Source organism: Lactuca serriola, chromosome 6 (assembly GCF_051521515.1).
Source record: "Lactuca serriola cultivar US96UC23 chromosome 6, Lser_US96UC23_V15, whole genome shotgun sequence".
Taxonomy (NCBI): Eukaryota; Viridiplantae; Streptophyta; class Magnoliopsida; order Asterales; family Asteraceae; genus Lactuca; species Lactuca serriola.
This window is the reverse complement of record NC_136413.1, coordinates 80,377,876-80,393,726: the sequence shown is the minus strand read 5'-3', so window position 1 is coordinate 80,393,726 and position 15,851 is coordinate 80,377,876. Positions and strand designations below refer to the sequence as shown.

The following is a 15,851-nucleotide window of genomic DNA, read 5'->3' as shown; positions in this document are numbered from 1 at the left end:
ATATATATTAAAGTTATCTACCTCTTAGGAATAGTCGAGTTTCTAAGAGGTTTGCAGAACTGGTCCATTCATTATAGGTTTTGTTGCAGTTTGGGATTGGTATTTCTATACGGGTGTTTTATGGAATTAATTGCTTTCTTTGTACACGTGTTCATTGTTGATTTGTCTCACTATATGTTTATCTTAGCGACTTTCTGAAATTTTCCACCGCCTCTCCGATCAAATGCCTTTTCTATTCTCTTTCCCCATCCCACTGTTCTTTCTGGTCACATATCTATTTTGTGTCCATTAAAGAGTCGTTCCCCATCATGTTGTTCTTTTCAACGCTTCCTCGATGCTTCGATTGGTAATATTCGTAATCCATCTCCCTTTCGTCGTCTGTTACTGCTTCTTCAAACGAACTCGCCACTGTTCACCATTCTTTCGATTGATAATATCTTCTATCACTTTATGACATTTGAAACTTTACCAGACCCACCAACTCATTCATCCTCAACTTCAAGCGAACCTGCCACTGTTCATCGGCCTTCCATTTACTGGTAGCAAGGTCATCCACCAGAAAATTGATCCAGCTGTACGATTTCATTCTTTCTATTCTCACTCTTGTAGGGTTTTCGTAACCCTTTATGTTTCTCTACCCCTGCACCATTCGCTAAGGAAGCACAATATTCATCTGAAGCGGACTACGCCACCATGAAACTTGATTAACATATCCACCAGGTATTACATCCTTTGCTCACGACAGTTGACATCCAGTTTCGTCTGTCTTTCAACGAAGACGTTCGATATTTCTCCCATAGGTCTTCAGTATTTTAGGTGTCACCTCTTCTCTGTTTCTTTATCTAAGCTTTGATGACAACGGTTGCCTCAAAAACATGTAATTGTTTAATGTTTTTTATGTTTTTTCATACATGTTTTACAAAGTCTGGTGTAATAATCAATCTAATTTTTCTATTAGGAAATCTATGGTACACACTCAAAGAACCTTGCTTTTTCAGACTCCTTTCTCATGTTCTATACAAACATCGTCTACTTAAGCCTGCAACCTACTTTGTTTTACATGGAAGTTCTGTAAGTACAAAAAAGGGAAACATAAAAAACGTTTTCAGACCCCTTTATCATGTTGTGTCTTTAGTATTGATGTCTAGCATACTCATTGGTCTAAAAGTTGTAGGCGATTCGATTATAATATTTGGTTAGTCAGTTGTTTAGATCACATATAAAAATGGTGAAGGAGGTTTCATGTCAACTGGTATGTCTCCCTTTTATGATTTATTAAAAGCGAATTAGTTTGTCTCTATTGAGCATATATATCTATATGGTGAAACATTTTCTTTTTTATTGTAGACCCTCATTACAATCCTCATGGAAAGGAACATGGTGCTCCATAAGATAAGGTTCGCCATGCTCTCCATCTTGGGAATGTTACAGTAGGCAAAGATGGTATAATACTGTAAAGTCTGTAGCATGTTTGAATTTGAAAATATCTATCATCAAACATTATATGACCTCATTTTTTCCGTATTGAAGCTTTTAGCTATGAATTTTATTAAAATTTCTCATCTCAAAAGATCTACTGCGAACTTCTTATGTTTTTAAAGCAACTCAGGTACTGTAAATTCACCATTATTGATAAGCAGGTTCGTTCCTCACATGAGTTCATTTACCAAATGTCGTTATAAATTAAATTGTACAAAATCTAACTTATATATTGATTTATGTAGATTCCACTAATCAAGAAACATCAAATTGAGCAACTGGTAATGAGGTCATAGACATTCGAAATGAACCCTCTTTATATTTTCTTTGGTTGTGTGACTTATATGAAAACAATTTGCTATTTGAAAACTTTGAATGTTGTCTGAGTGGAGGTAAACATGGGGTAGCAAGTGGTGCTCACAGGTTTGTCTCTCAGTTTCTTGATACCCCTTTTTTGCATTATACCCCTCAAAAGAATCAATCATTTTATTAAATTTTTATGTTATAAAACACTATAATTGCTAATCTAACAACTTATTTCCTATTTTCGGTTATTTTGAAGGGAGTTCTGACCTGGTCAACCAAGTATCCCACAGGGGGTATACAATGCATTTACCTGTGTTTATAGTCAATAATCCAAACCGTAAGTGTTTTAAGTTTCTTCAGATTATATTACTAAATCATATTATTTGTCAATAATAAACTTAAAAAGCCTTTAAATTATCATCCTTCATCGATGAAATTACCTACCGATACCCACATATCTGAGACCAAACCACAACTTTTGTATTTCCTAAATATTTTTGTTATTGTCAACTTTATTTTCCAATTTACAGTTTGGTGTGATAGAATCGAGTAAGGAATGGAATGAAAAAAAATGTTTATTTGCATGTTGGAAACTTGGAATGGAATTGACCTCATTTTGTAAATTTCTTTCCTTTCAAGGGTATGTGTTCTTTTTCAAAGCCAATGGGGATTTGATGATGAAGAAAATCACTTACTAATGCACAAAAATTTGTCTGCTGTGAGATAGGGTGGTGGTGTAGAACTTGAGCTTATAGCAATAACAACTGCTTTGTACCCAACAATTTAAATTAAAACAATATAACATATGCTATTACCATAGTTACTAAATTTTTTGTTTTTTACAATGTGAGCATTTTGCAAAGTCAAGGAATGTCACCATTTTTATACGTGTTGATAAGTTAACATTATTATTGTTATAAATAATAGAATAAATCGATTAGGTTAAATTTATATCAAGATGACGATAGATGAGAGTAAACGTAACATACACAATATGTTATGTGTTGCTAGAAATTTGATCTGTAACAACTGCATTGTATTTGGTGGTGGGGCAGGTGAAATTTTATGCTTAATTCCACTAGAAGTTGTTGCTGATAAATATAAATGTGTCGAACGTGTATTATTGCTAAACATTAATAATTATTATTTAATATTTTATATTTGTAAACATTAACTTAATAATTTTTTTTGCGGATACGTTGGCAAGGTGGCATTAGAGAAGGAATAGGTGATCAGACAGGTTTGAAGCTGATTCTAAGCGTCAGAGAAGGAACATGTATGTGCTATCATTTTCAGTTGGTGCTAGCTCTTTTCGTGCTCTGCTATTTCAAAGATTTCAGTCTCGAGATTTAGAGCAAAAACAATTGCCTTATCACTTGGAATGCATTGGGTAAGTTTACGTCATTTTTAATCTTTAGAAATATGGTCATTTTTACTAACAAATGGTGATATTTTTAATGATCAGATATCAAACATTTTAATCGGGTTGTATTTGTTGAATGTGGTGATATTTTTACCAATTTGCATTTTATTTGGTTAACTATGATTGATATTAATTGTTTTTGACCAAAATCTTCCTATTAACACTTTTTAATTTTAATGACTGCTATTAATTTACTTTGATATTAATGCAAATATATATTTATTTTGGTTAAAAAATGAGAAAATTAGACAGTTTTTGGCCAAAATTCATCTACATATACTTTTTAATTATGTGGACAGTCTTACAAAAAGTTATATAATATGCGTGACCATAATGTAGTTTTTTTGGTTAACATATAAAAAAATTAACATTATTCGACATAAATGCAGTGTTTGACCATAATGCCCCTACTTTTACTTTTTAATTATGCTCTTAGATACACTTTGACCATAATGAAGTTTATTATGTTAAAATTTAGAAAAATTATAAGTTTTTGAAAAAATTGCCATAACCCACAGTGTTTGATGATAATGCTGTTTATTGTGTTCAAATTTATAAAAGTTTAAAGTTTTTGACAAAATTGACAAATCTAGCATTTTTTTTGTTATATATAATAATTTTAACAAGTATGACCCAAATGTCCCTACAAACATAAATAATTCGTAAAAATTTAGTGATTCTAACAGTATTTTACTACAATGCCCATAAATACTAATTTATTTGTTAAAAACTTGTTATTTAGACAGTTAACAATTTGCCCCTACATAAAATTATATAATATCTGTGATCAAATTTCCACTACAAACATTATTTTGAAATATGCCTCTATATACATTTTGATCATAATGTAGTTTACTTTGTTAATTTTTTTGAGAAAATAATTTTTTTTTCACAAAGTACACATACATATATTTTTTGGAATAAAACTGAGTAATTTATACAATTTTTGATCAAAATGCCCATACATATAGTTTTTAATTATGTCGTTACATATGGTTTGACTATAATGCAGTTTTTTGTGTTAAAAATTAGAGGACTTAAAAGTGTTATCACTTTCATATAGTTTGTTGCTATTATAGGTTATTAATCCTATATATAATATTGTAAATAGTGAAAGATGTTGAAGTTTTTTTTAACTATCTTGTGCTACAGATTCATCGACAGGAAGTCAAAATTCAACTGCTCGGCTTCCATAAAGGTGTGTAATTTTCGTTTGAATTACCTTTGATACCATACTGTTTTCCCATTACCAAATGGATTTTGTTTTCCATATTTATCAACTAAGAATATAGTTTCCATCTTTAAACTATTTATTTTAATAAGCAATCCATCTAAGCATTCTTTAACTCAATATCACCTCCTTTTATGACTATTTACAAATAAGTAAAAAAGAGTTTGCAATTTCTCTTTTTGCCTAAAACTGTGAACCTTCAAATTTAATAAAATAATTATAAATTCAAGACTTAATGTAATGTTGGTGTCATATGCAATTATGGTTGTACAAATTGGAAGAGAAGATTGATGTGTCGGTTTATACAACTATTGATTAATGGCTCTAAATTGCACAACATTAACCACAACGAAGAGTTCAAATGTATTGAATTTGGAAAAGTTGATTTTTTTATACAGAGGGTTTAATTTTGATTAATGATTTTATATTTTTTAGGTTTTTAATGAACAACTTTTTATCTATTCTACCAATCTATGTTATAGTCTCTATATTCACTCCAAATTACCCACATATATAAACAACACTTACTCCAGGTATAAATACAAATAAAATACCAAACACACACAAAAGTTACATCCATCACCACATACAACGACACATGTTAAGTCCAAAGATTGCGTTCAACCTTCTTTACCTTACGATTCTTATTCACATCGACCACATAAAATGAAAATATAACACAGGAAACATAACCCATGACGAACCAAACTGACAAAGTGTACCACAAACGATGAAAACAATCGATCAATAATCTCATATTTTCTATAATGTTAACAAATCCATACCCCGCAAAGCGGGGTTCCTCATCTAGTTGTAATATAATTTTTTCCTTCAACCAAAATAAATGAAGCTTTTTAATGTTTTTTCTTTATATTTTGTTTGTTATGTGATATTTATATGTGATTTGTGTGTATTATTCAATCTTGAATGTGACTCTCCAAACATCGATGTTTTGCTTGGAACATCTTTATGATTCTTCTTTGTCAAGAAAAACATTTTGATTGTAGAATAATGAAGAATTGGCATCTAGTTTTTATGGTTGAATAGTGTCAAAGGAAGAAAGAATCATAAAACTGATATAAGTCATTTTTTATTTGAGCAGAGTAGACGGATGTGAGGTTTTGTTCTTCGGATTGAAATGTATATTTATGTAATATTTGTATTTATATATTCAACCATCCAATTTTCTTATTTATTTGATTGTAGTTTTTCTATTATTTTTTGGTTGGATTATCCTTAACAACATATTTATAGGATAATATTTTAAAGATAACATCAATTTTAACATTAGATACGTAATTATGATTGACTTATCGTGATATGTTCTTCATATGAAAGATTTTTTCCATCTAATTACGACAAGAATTACATATGACTTTTACGAAGATATATATTATATGTGATCTGTTTAATGTATATACCCACTTATGTATGTTAAAAAATTAAAATTAAATATCTTTATGTTTAAGAATTGAAGGGATTAAATCGATGCATTAAACTATAAATTATATATATATATATATATATATATATATATATATATATATATATATATATATATATATATATATATATAGAGAGAGAGAGAGAGAGAGAGAGAGAGGGAGGGAGGGAGACAGAGAGAGAGCTAGGTTCAAATGTGGATGAACATCTATTGTGCGGACGTGTGGACAGTGCTATTCTATGAGAATGACAAAGAAAATATGTTGTTGATAATATGAATACGTTCAATCTTAAATAAGTATTGTCATTATCACACGTTCTCACTAATTAAATCGTCTATAAGGTTATTATAGACTTTTTATTATAATTCTCATTCTGTCAGAATGTTTATTGAGTCGTATTCTGTCAGAATGAAAATGAGTGAAAAACGATTTTTGAGAACAAAAATGAATAAGAATTAGTGAGAATGCATGAAAATGACGATATTTTTGTAAGGTTGTACACATTCACATTACTAAACAACTTATTTTCTTAGTAATTCTCATAGAATCGCATTGTCCACACGTCCGCATAATAATTGTCCATCCACATTATAATCTAGCCATATATATATATATATATATATATATATATATATATATATATATATATATATATCATTATATACTTATAAAGCTTGCATTTTTTCTTGAACCACATTCATTTGAAACTCCCATGACTTTTCAATTTCGTTCTAATAATTATTATAAGTTGGTTAATAAGGTTAAATAAATATCAAACCTAAAGTGTAAACTAAATTTCCATATTAAAAAAATATATTTTTTCTACTTATAAAGTTTCTTTTTAACTTTTAACATATTATACTTAATTTATTAGGTCTAATATGTTGTATGTAAACCATTATCATTTTAAAGCTACAACTTTTGATCAATTTGTATAAAATACTTAAATTGTTAATTTAAATATAACCTTACAAGATCAACTTAAATATAAAATTTATTTCAACTTAAACAACCCAAAGAATATTTTGTAAATAGTTAAAAGTGATAAATTGTAGTGTCTTTCTAATAATGATTATAAATTGGTTAATAAGGTTAAATAAGTATCAAACCTAAAGTGTAACAAAAAATAAACTAAATTTCAATATTAAAATAATATTTTTACTTCCACTTATAAAGTTAGATCTTTAACTTTTAACATATTATACTTAATTTATTAGATTTAATAAGTCGTTGTATGTAAACCATTATCAGTTTAATAAAGCTACACCTTTTAAATTGTATGGACAAAATACTTAAATTGTTAATTTAAATATAAAATCACAGGATCAACTTCAATAAAAATTCCAGTTCTATTTAAAAAAAACCCAAAGAATATTTTGTGAATAGTGAAAAGTGATAAATTGTAGTGTTAAATACAAAAACTAAATTGTAATATCAATTCACTAAAATATTTCCTAAAGATATTTTACAATCGTTAAAAATTTTGAAATAAGTAGTTGAAAATAACTTTTAATAACAATAGTTAAAAATAACTCTATATAAATGATTATATTGTTACATTTAAAAAAATGTTTGATGTTTTAAATAATTACACTGATATAAATTAAAACGTTAAGCAAATAAATTTTAAAAATGAATTAACAATAACAACAACTATAGTTAATATTAAACCATATACTATATTTAATTTTATTCATGAGTAACCTGCACGTAGAGGTCATTTAAAAGATTGAGATTATGCAGTTTTAATAGATGTATATATATTAACATATAATTCAAAGTAATCAATATACTATATCAACTTACTATACGAATTATTATATCAAATTTAACAACGACATTATTGTTATATCTAAAAAACATATATTTGTAAAGATTTCAAGTATATAGATGCTTCTGCGCAACGCGCGGGCATTCGCCTAGTTATATTTATAAATGAAACATTTTTCCTCTCACTACATTCATTTGAAACTCCCATGTATTTTTCCTTTCCCCACATTCATTTGAAACTCCCATGACTTTTCAATTACTTTTTAATAATATTTATAAGTTAGTTAATAATGTTTAATAAATATGAAACCTAAAATGTAATCATATATAAAAAAATATCAATATTAAAATAATATCTTTACATCTACTTATAAAGTTATGTTTTTTTTACTTTTAACATATTATACATAATTTATTAGTTTTAATATATTGTTGGATGCAAACCATTATCATTTTAAAGATACAATTTTGGAACAATTTGTATAAAATATTTAAACTACTAATTTGAATATAACATTACAGTGTCAAGTTAAATACAAATTTTAGTTTAACTTAAACAACACAAAGAATATTTTGTAAATAGTTAAAAATGATTAATTGTAGTGTCTTTCTAATAATAATTATAAGTTGGTTAATAAGGTTAAATAAATATCAAACCTAAAGTGTAATCATAAATATACTAAATTTCAATTTTAAGATAATATTTTTACTTCTACTTATAAAGTTATGTCTTTAACTTTAAACATATTATACTTAATTTATTAGTTTTAAAATGTTGTTGTATGTAAAAGATTATCAGTTTAAAGCTACAACTTTTGAATAATTTGGACAAAATATTTAAATTGTTAATTTAAATATAACATTACAGTGTCAACATAAATATAAATTTATGTCCACTTAAAAAACCAAAGAATATTTTGTAAATAGTTAAAAATGATAAATTGTAGTGATAAATGCAAAATCTAAATTAATTTCCTAAAGATATTTTTATAATCGTTAAAAGTTTTCAAATAAGTAACTTAAAATAAAATACAACAACAATAGTTAAAAGTAAATTTATATAAATGATTATATTGTTTCCTTTAAAATCAAAAAACAATGTTTGATGTTTTAAATAATTATAATGATAGAAATTAAAACATTAAGCAAATAAATTTTAAAAAATTAATTAACAATAACAATAACTATAAATAACATTAAACCATATACTATATTTAATTATTTCATATGTAACTCACAGATAGAAGTCATTCAAATGATTAAGATTATGCAGTTATAATAGATGTATATATTATCATATAACTCAAAATAATCAATATATTATACCAATTTAGTATACGAAATATTATATCAAATTTAACAACAACAATTATTGCTATATTTATAAAAAAACATATATTTGTAAAGATTTCAACTATATAGTTGTTTCTGCGCAACGCGCGGGCATTCGCCTAGTATATATATATATATATATATATATATATATATATATATATATATATATATATATTATAAAGGAATAATTTTTTTTTCACCACATTCATTTGAAACTCCCATGACTTTTCATTTTCTTTCTAATGCTGATTATAATTTGGTTAATAAGATTAAATAAATATCAAACCTAAAGTGTAATCATATATAAACTAAATTTCAATATTAAAATGATATCTTTACTTCTACTTATAAAGTTATGTTTTTTAACTTTTTACATATTATACTTAATTAATTAGTTTTAATATATTTTTAGATGTAAACCATTATCATTTTACAACTACAACTTTTGAAAAATTTGTATAACATACTTAAATTATAAACTTAAATATAACATTACAGGACTAACTTAATATAAATTTTAGTTTAACTTAATCAACACAAATAATATTTTGTAAATATTTAAAAGTGATAACTTGTAGTGTTTTTCTAATAATGATTATAAATTTGTTAATAAGGTTAAATAAATATCAAACCTAAAGTGTAATCATAAATAAACTAAATTTCAATATTAACATAATATCTTTACTTCTACTTATAAAGTTATGACTTTAACTTTTAAATATATTATACTTAATTTATTAGATTTAATATGTTGTTGTATGTAAACCATTATTAATTTAAAGCTACAACTTTGAAACAGTTTGGACAAAATACTTAAACTATTAATTCAAATATAACATTACAGTGTCAACTTAAATATAAATTTCAGTTCCACTTAAAAAAATTCAATGAATATTTTGTGAATAGTTAAAAGTGATAAATTGTAGTGCTAAATGCAAAAACCAAATAATAATACAATATCAATTTAACTAAAGTACTTCCTAAAGATATTTGTATAATCGTTAAAAGTTTTCAAATAAGTAACTTAAAATAACTTACAATAACAATAGTTAAAAATAACTTTTTATAAATGATTATATTGTTAACTTTAAAATCAAAAAACAATGTCTAATGTTTTAAATAATTATAATGATAGAAATTAAAACGTTAAGAAAATAAATTTTAAAAAAATAATTAATAATAACAAAAACTATAAATAACATTAAGCCATATATTATATAAAATTTTATTCATGAGTAACTCGCGAGTAGAAGTCATTCAAACGGTTGAGATTGTACAGTTATAATAGATGTATACATTATCATATAATTCAAAATAATCAATATATTATATCAATTTAGTATACAAATTATTATATCAAATTTAAAAACCTGATTGTTATATTTAAAAAAAAAACATATATTTGTAGAGTTTTCGACTATATAGGTGTTTCTGCGCAACGCGCGGGCATTCACCTAGTATATCTTATAAAGCTAGCATTTTTTCGAACCTCATGCATTTGAAACTCCCAATATTTTTTTTCTTGAACCTCATGCATTTGAAACTCCTAAGACTATTCAACTTATACAAATTAATTTATGATTAATTGAAATATTATGATTTGTAGCTCTTAAAACTCTTCAATTCATGTTATTTAATTGATGAGTTAAAAGAAATATTTAGCCTATATAAGAAATTTGTAGATTACATATTGCATGTATGTCAACACAAAATGATAGATTATATCTGTAGGGTTTGAATAGTTATATGAGTAGTTTCATGGATGTAAGAAAGCAATTGCAACTTTTCCAAATATAAATTCATGTAAACTCAAAATGGGTGCATGTAAAGTTTTAGACATTAACCAATGTTCAAATTTAGGTATGTTTGTAAAGGTATACTTGAGATCATTTTTTAAGTTTATGTGATATACATATTTCTATAATCACATGATGATGAAGTAGGATTGATAATTACTTCTCATGAGCTTTTGGTAAATCAATCATCAAGCTATTTATAAGTAAGAGAAATTAACTTTGTTAACATGTATGTATCTTTATGTTGCCTCTCTCCTTTTTATGTTAAGAAAAATATATTTTATATGAACATTATTCAACATGTATTTTATGGTATGTATATACTATGTTAGTTTTTGTCACTTGTTTTGTAAATAACATCGATGGAGGTTTTCATATTTATTTCGATGAAAAGAGTTTACAATTATTATTCCAAATTGTTGGTGATAATGACGAATTAGAACAAATGATTTTTAATACGATATGACTTTATTGTTGAAAACCAATAATTATGTGTGTTATAAAAATGAATTTTTTATGTTCTACCAAAACTTATATGGATATACCCAATTTTAAATGTTTTTATAGTAATAAAAATAAGTTATCTTATTACATTTGTCAATTTCCTTTTTTCCTATTCATTAAAGAAAAAGTAAAATAAATAAAATATTAATATTTTAATAAGAAAATATAAGTGATCAAAATATACCTCAAATGTAACACTCATCCTCCCATAACTCACTCTTAACATATTGTTTTAAAGATTGGTTGCAGTACATAACAATTACTATAGTTTTGAAATTCAAGTTACTATTTTATTTGGACCGTTCATTTTTTTTTCCAATATTTCATACCTTTAAGGGAAAAAGTGAAAGCACCATAAAAAAGTATGATAGTTTTTTTTAATATAATAATGAAAATTTTCAAATAACTTGTTTTTAATTAGTAAAAAGTAATAACTATTTAAAATAACGTAAAACTAAAGAGCATATTATATTATATTAATAAATTATTGTTAATAATAATAATAATAATAATAATAAAAATAATAATATATTCAAATAAATTATTTATAAATTAGTTAAAATAAGTATAGTTTAAAATAATTTTGAATCAAAAACTTAATTCAATTTGATTCATACACAATTTTTATAGCTTTTTATCTTATACTTAAAATTATTATAATATTAGTAACAACATAGTATAAAATTATTGTTTCAATCATAAATACTTACTTATAATATTGTTTTTATAACATATAATTGTTAATATTTATATTACATTATTGAGCACAAATAAAGAGTTTAAATCTCCCATCACAATTCAATAGGTTTTTCACTTTGCATGTTTTGACTTCCAGAATAATAAGACTATTCAAACCATCCACAATCGATCATACGTTGGAAGTAAGTATGAAAGAAGACTGTCATGAGTTGGCTTGTAGATTGTCTAAGGTGTTAGACATAGCAAAAGTTTGCTACACCATTCATGAGTGCTCCTGAAATAAGATTTGAGTATTGGATTCAACCTGCGCTCACCTGAATTACTTCATGGAATTTATCACGAGTAATTGTGAGACGATAATATCATATAATCTTCAAACTAAGATATATGAGTTGTTGAATACGAGTTGGTTGTGCATTGATGGCATGAAAACGCATCAGTAACTTGATGTTATAAAACATGTCGTTGTGCATGATTTGATGAGTAGTTAGTACAAGCATATAATGTCGGACGAATCGGAAATCGGGAAACAAATTGTAGGACAATAAGTATGAATATGTTCCATTTGTTTTTCCGCATAGATATCTTGAGAACAGAGGAGTATATGATCCCTTATCTGAAGGACGTGTCACTGACTAGGTCAGAGTTCGATAGCGGCTTTTGAAAGCTTACGGTTGTTAAGTCGGATCCTGAAGTCACATTGGCAGCTATAGTTATTAGACATATCCAAGTGGGAGACTGTTGCATTTGGTCTCTAAGCCCATAACTATAACTAGGATGTACTTGAACCGATTGTAGCATGATCCTTTTGGGTTGCCTTCACTAGTGCAATTTGATAGGATGGACTTTTGAGAATAAGGTTATTTATGATTTATTAATATATTACAAGTATAATATATTAATATGAAATCATATTATTTAATTAGTATTGATCAAGAATTAATTTGGAATTAATTTTGTGGTCAAAAGAGACTAATTAAATATATGAGGATTGATTATGTAAATCAATGATTCTTATAGTGTGGGCCAATGATTCATGATTATTTAGATGGGCTAAACCAATGAGATAATACATGGATAGTCCAAGGAGGTTAAACTCATGGAGCATAAGAATGTGAAAGTTCATGGAGCATTAGGGTTTGCATGAATGTAACCCTAGCTTAGCAACACTATAAAAGCATACCCCTAGTCCTAAAATCGCCTACCTCATTCATTCTAAGAGAGTGAAGTTGATTTTGTGCCAAGTAACCTATTCTCTCAAGTCTCCTCTTGCATATTAGTGTTTGTGAAGCATTAGAGGCATCACACTTGGGGTGCTCAAACCTTCAAAGGTCAACAACTACAAGTCCTTCTAAGAGGTAAGTGTTGGATTAGATGTCTAAGCCCATAAATATTATTAGTATGTATGCGACCCGAGAGTAGAATGGTCCATTTGGGTTGCATAACACCAGGACAATTTTTTAGGATGGACTCTTGAGAAAAGGTTATATATGATTTATTAATATATTATAAGTTCTAATATATTAATATGAAATCATTTGTTTTAATTAGTATTGATCAAGAATTAATTTGGAATTAATTTAGTGATCAAAAGAGACTAATTAAATCTATGGGGACTAATTATAGTAATTAGTTATATTTATATGTGTTGGGCTTATGATCCATGTTGGACTAAGTTTATGTATGGATACATAAAGAGTTGGGCCACATGAACCATGGATCATAAAACCCATGGGTATGGATTTGGGTTATACCCATGATCCTTGGAATCCAACATATAAATATGTTACTTCATGACCAAAAAGTGTGCTTCTTTTATTAGAGAAATATGGAGGTGTTTTGGTGCATGGAATTCTCTCTCAAGAGTCATCTTTGTCCTAGGTGAGTTGTGATTCCATTTGAGGTGCAACACTTGGGGCACTAAGTTCTTAAAGGCCAAAGTCTTTCTAGCAATACCAAATACATCAAGACTTCAAGCCACATAAAATGTATGTTACTCTAACTAGTATCTTGTATTGTTTATGTCAAATTGCATGCTAGTTATAGGTTTAATGCCTTGGAAACCACTTGCATTTATAATTAGTGAAAACATAGATCCAAGGTATTTAGGGTTGTATGTGCACCATAGGATGTTGTAGTATACAAAATCCCATTAGTGGTATCAGAGCCATTGGTTGCATTCTATTATACTTGATGTTTTATAAGTTTTCAAAGTGAAAAATCGAAAAAGTTGCCTTCTGCCCAGTGAACTCACCGAGTCCACTGGGTGACTCGTCGAGTTGCATGTGTTTTGTCTTGGACTCGTCGAGTCCAGTAATGGGATCGACGATTTGGCGGTCCAGACAGCAGGTTTTCGAGTTTTTTGGCCTATTTTGGATTAGAATCATTACCACAAAATGTTTTTGTTCATAAAATTTAATTTTGTTGTTATGGTAATGTTATTCTCTTCCAATTATTAGATAATTGTCATAATTTCAAGTTTTGTATTATTTTATATGAATATGCTAATTTCTTGAAGATTGGTGATATGAATTATCTTGTTCTTATGAGTTAGTTTAGATTAATAGAAAAATTACGTGATAATTGTTTTCGATCCAAATTGACCTAAAAGTTGTTCATAATATGTGTTTTTGTAACTTGTCCTCAAGTTATATGAAAAGTCTCATTTATGAATTTTAAAAATCATAAAATTTCCATAAGTTATGAAAATGAAGAGTCTCATTTTTTTTTAAATGTTTTTAAGGTCTTCCATAACTTATCCTCAAGTTATGGAACTTGAAGAGTTTTTCACTAAACTACTTTAAACTCATAAGTTATGGAAACCAAAAGGTTTTGAATTGTTCAAAACTTGCCCTCATGTTTTGGAATTTGTAATGTTAACCCCCCATGTATACTTTAATTCTAACCCTTAGATTTTAAAAAGTTTAAAATTCAACCCTTATACTATTATAATATTATAGGTTTAATATTTATATATATGTATAAGAGTAAGTCAGTCCTACCGTTAGTATGCCTCATTTACGAAGTCGGTCTATAATAGGGGTATAAGGTTAATGCCTATAAAATGGCAGTTTAATGGGTGTCCACTCTCACCCACCGCTTCCTTGACTGGCGGAGGGTCGTTAGCGGGTACGGCAGGACATTAATTATCCCTTCATTAAAAGTGTAATGATAATATAAAGTAACTAAACTTTATTAAATTCCCAATCTTAGTTACTTTAGGAAAATGTGAATTTGGTGCAAACCCATGAAATTGCACTTTGCACCTTGTTAAGTCATTAATGGAGCGTGTGTGGTTAATCGACACACTAATCTGGGACTGACAATGTGTGGCAAAGGGTAGATTGATGTTAATCATAGATCAATGGAGCGTGTGTGGTTAACCGGTACATTGATTAGGTGGTTGCAACACTAAATGTACCAAGTTAATTTGCATGGTTATTCACTCCTTGTTTCTGATCCTCGACATCCCAGCCACAAACTTGAAGGGCACAATCGAGATATAAACATGCCATTGAATAGTTCAATGAATCTCAAAAGATCTAGGAGTTTCAATTCATTTAAAACCTAATGTTAAATTTCGTTTTTCATGGTGGAAATTGGTAAATCGTTATTTACCTACCTTCAAATATTTTGTATCTTGGATTATGGCATCCCTCTTCCAAGTTATAAAATATTGTGTTGGGTCCTAGCCTTAATATTTAATATTGGGTGTTATATAAAGGACTTAAATCAACTTACTTGAATTTCTCCCTCATAGATGTATAGTTATGACATCTATGGTCTTCCTTATCCATTTGGATAAAGCATTCCTAATGAAGATGATATCCCACATGGCAAATAAAGGTGAAAGATTAATCCCT

General features: G+C 27.2%; 1 long non-coding RNA gene across 4 annotated transcripts; it reads left to right on the top strand.

Moving 5' to 3' along the window:
- The first annotated feature begins 223 nt into the window (after nucleotides 1-223).
- LOC145059317 (uncharacterized) lies at nucleotides 224-5,639 on the top strand. 4 transcript variants are annotated; one of them, XR_013686733.1, is made up of 7 exons: nucleotides 224-877; nucleotides 959-1,252; nucleotides 1,348-1,902; nucleotides 2,042-2,122; nucleotides 2,993-3,175; nucleotides 4,361-4,406; nucleotides 5,542-5,639. It is a non-coding gene; the product is annotated as an uncharacterized LOC145059317 (long non-coding RNA). The 4 variants fall into 4 exon arrangements; XR_013686734.1 differs by lacking the exon at nucleotides 5,542-5,639 and having other exon boundaries at nucleotides 224-346; nucleotides 473-877; nucleotides 4,361-4,508; XR_013686732.1 differs by lacking the exon at nucleotides 5,542-5,639 and having other exon boundaries at nucleotides 1,348-1,640; nucleotides 1,725-1,902; nucleotides 4,361-4,508.
- The last annotated feature ends 10,212 nt before the right edge of the window (nucleotides 5,640-15,851 follow it).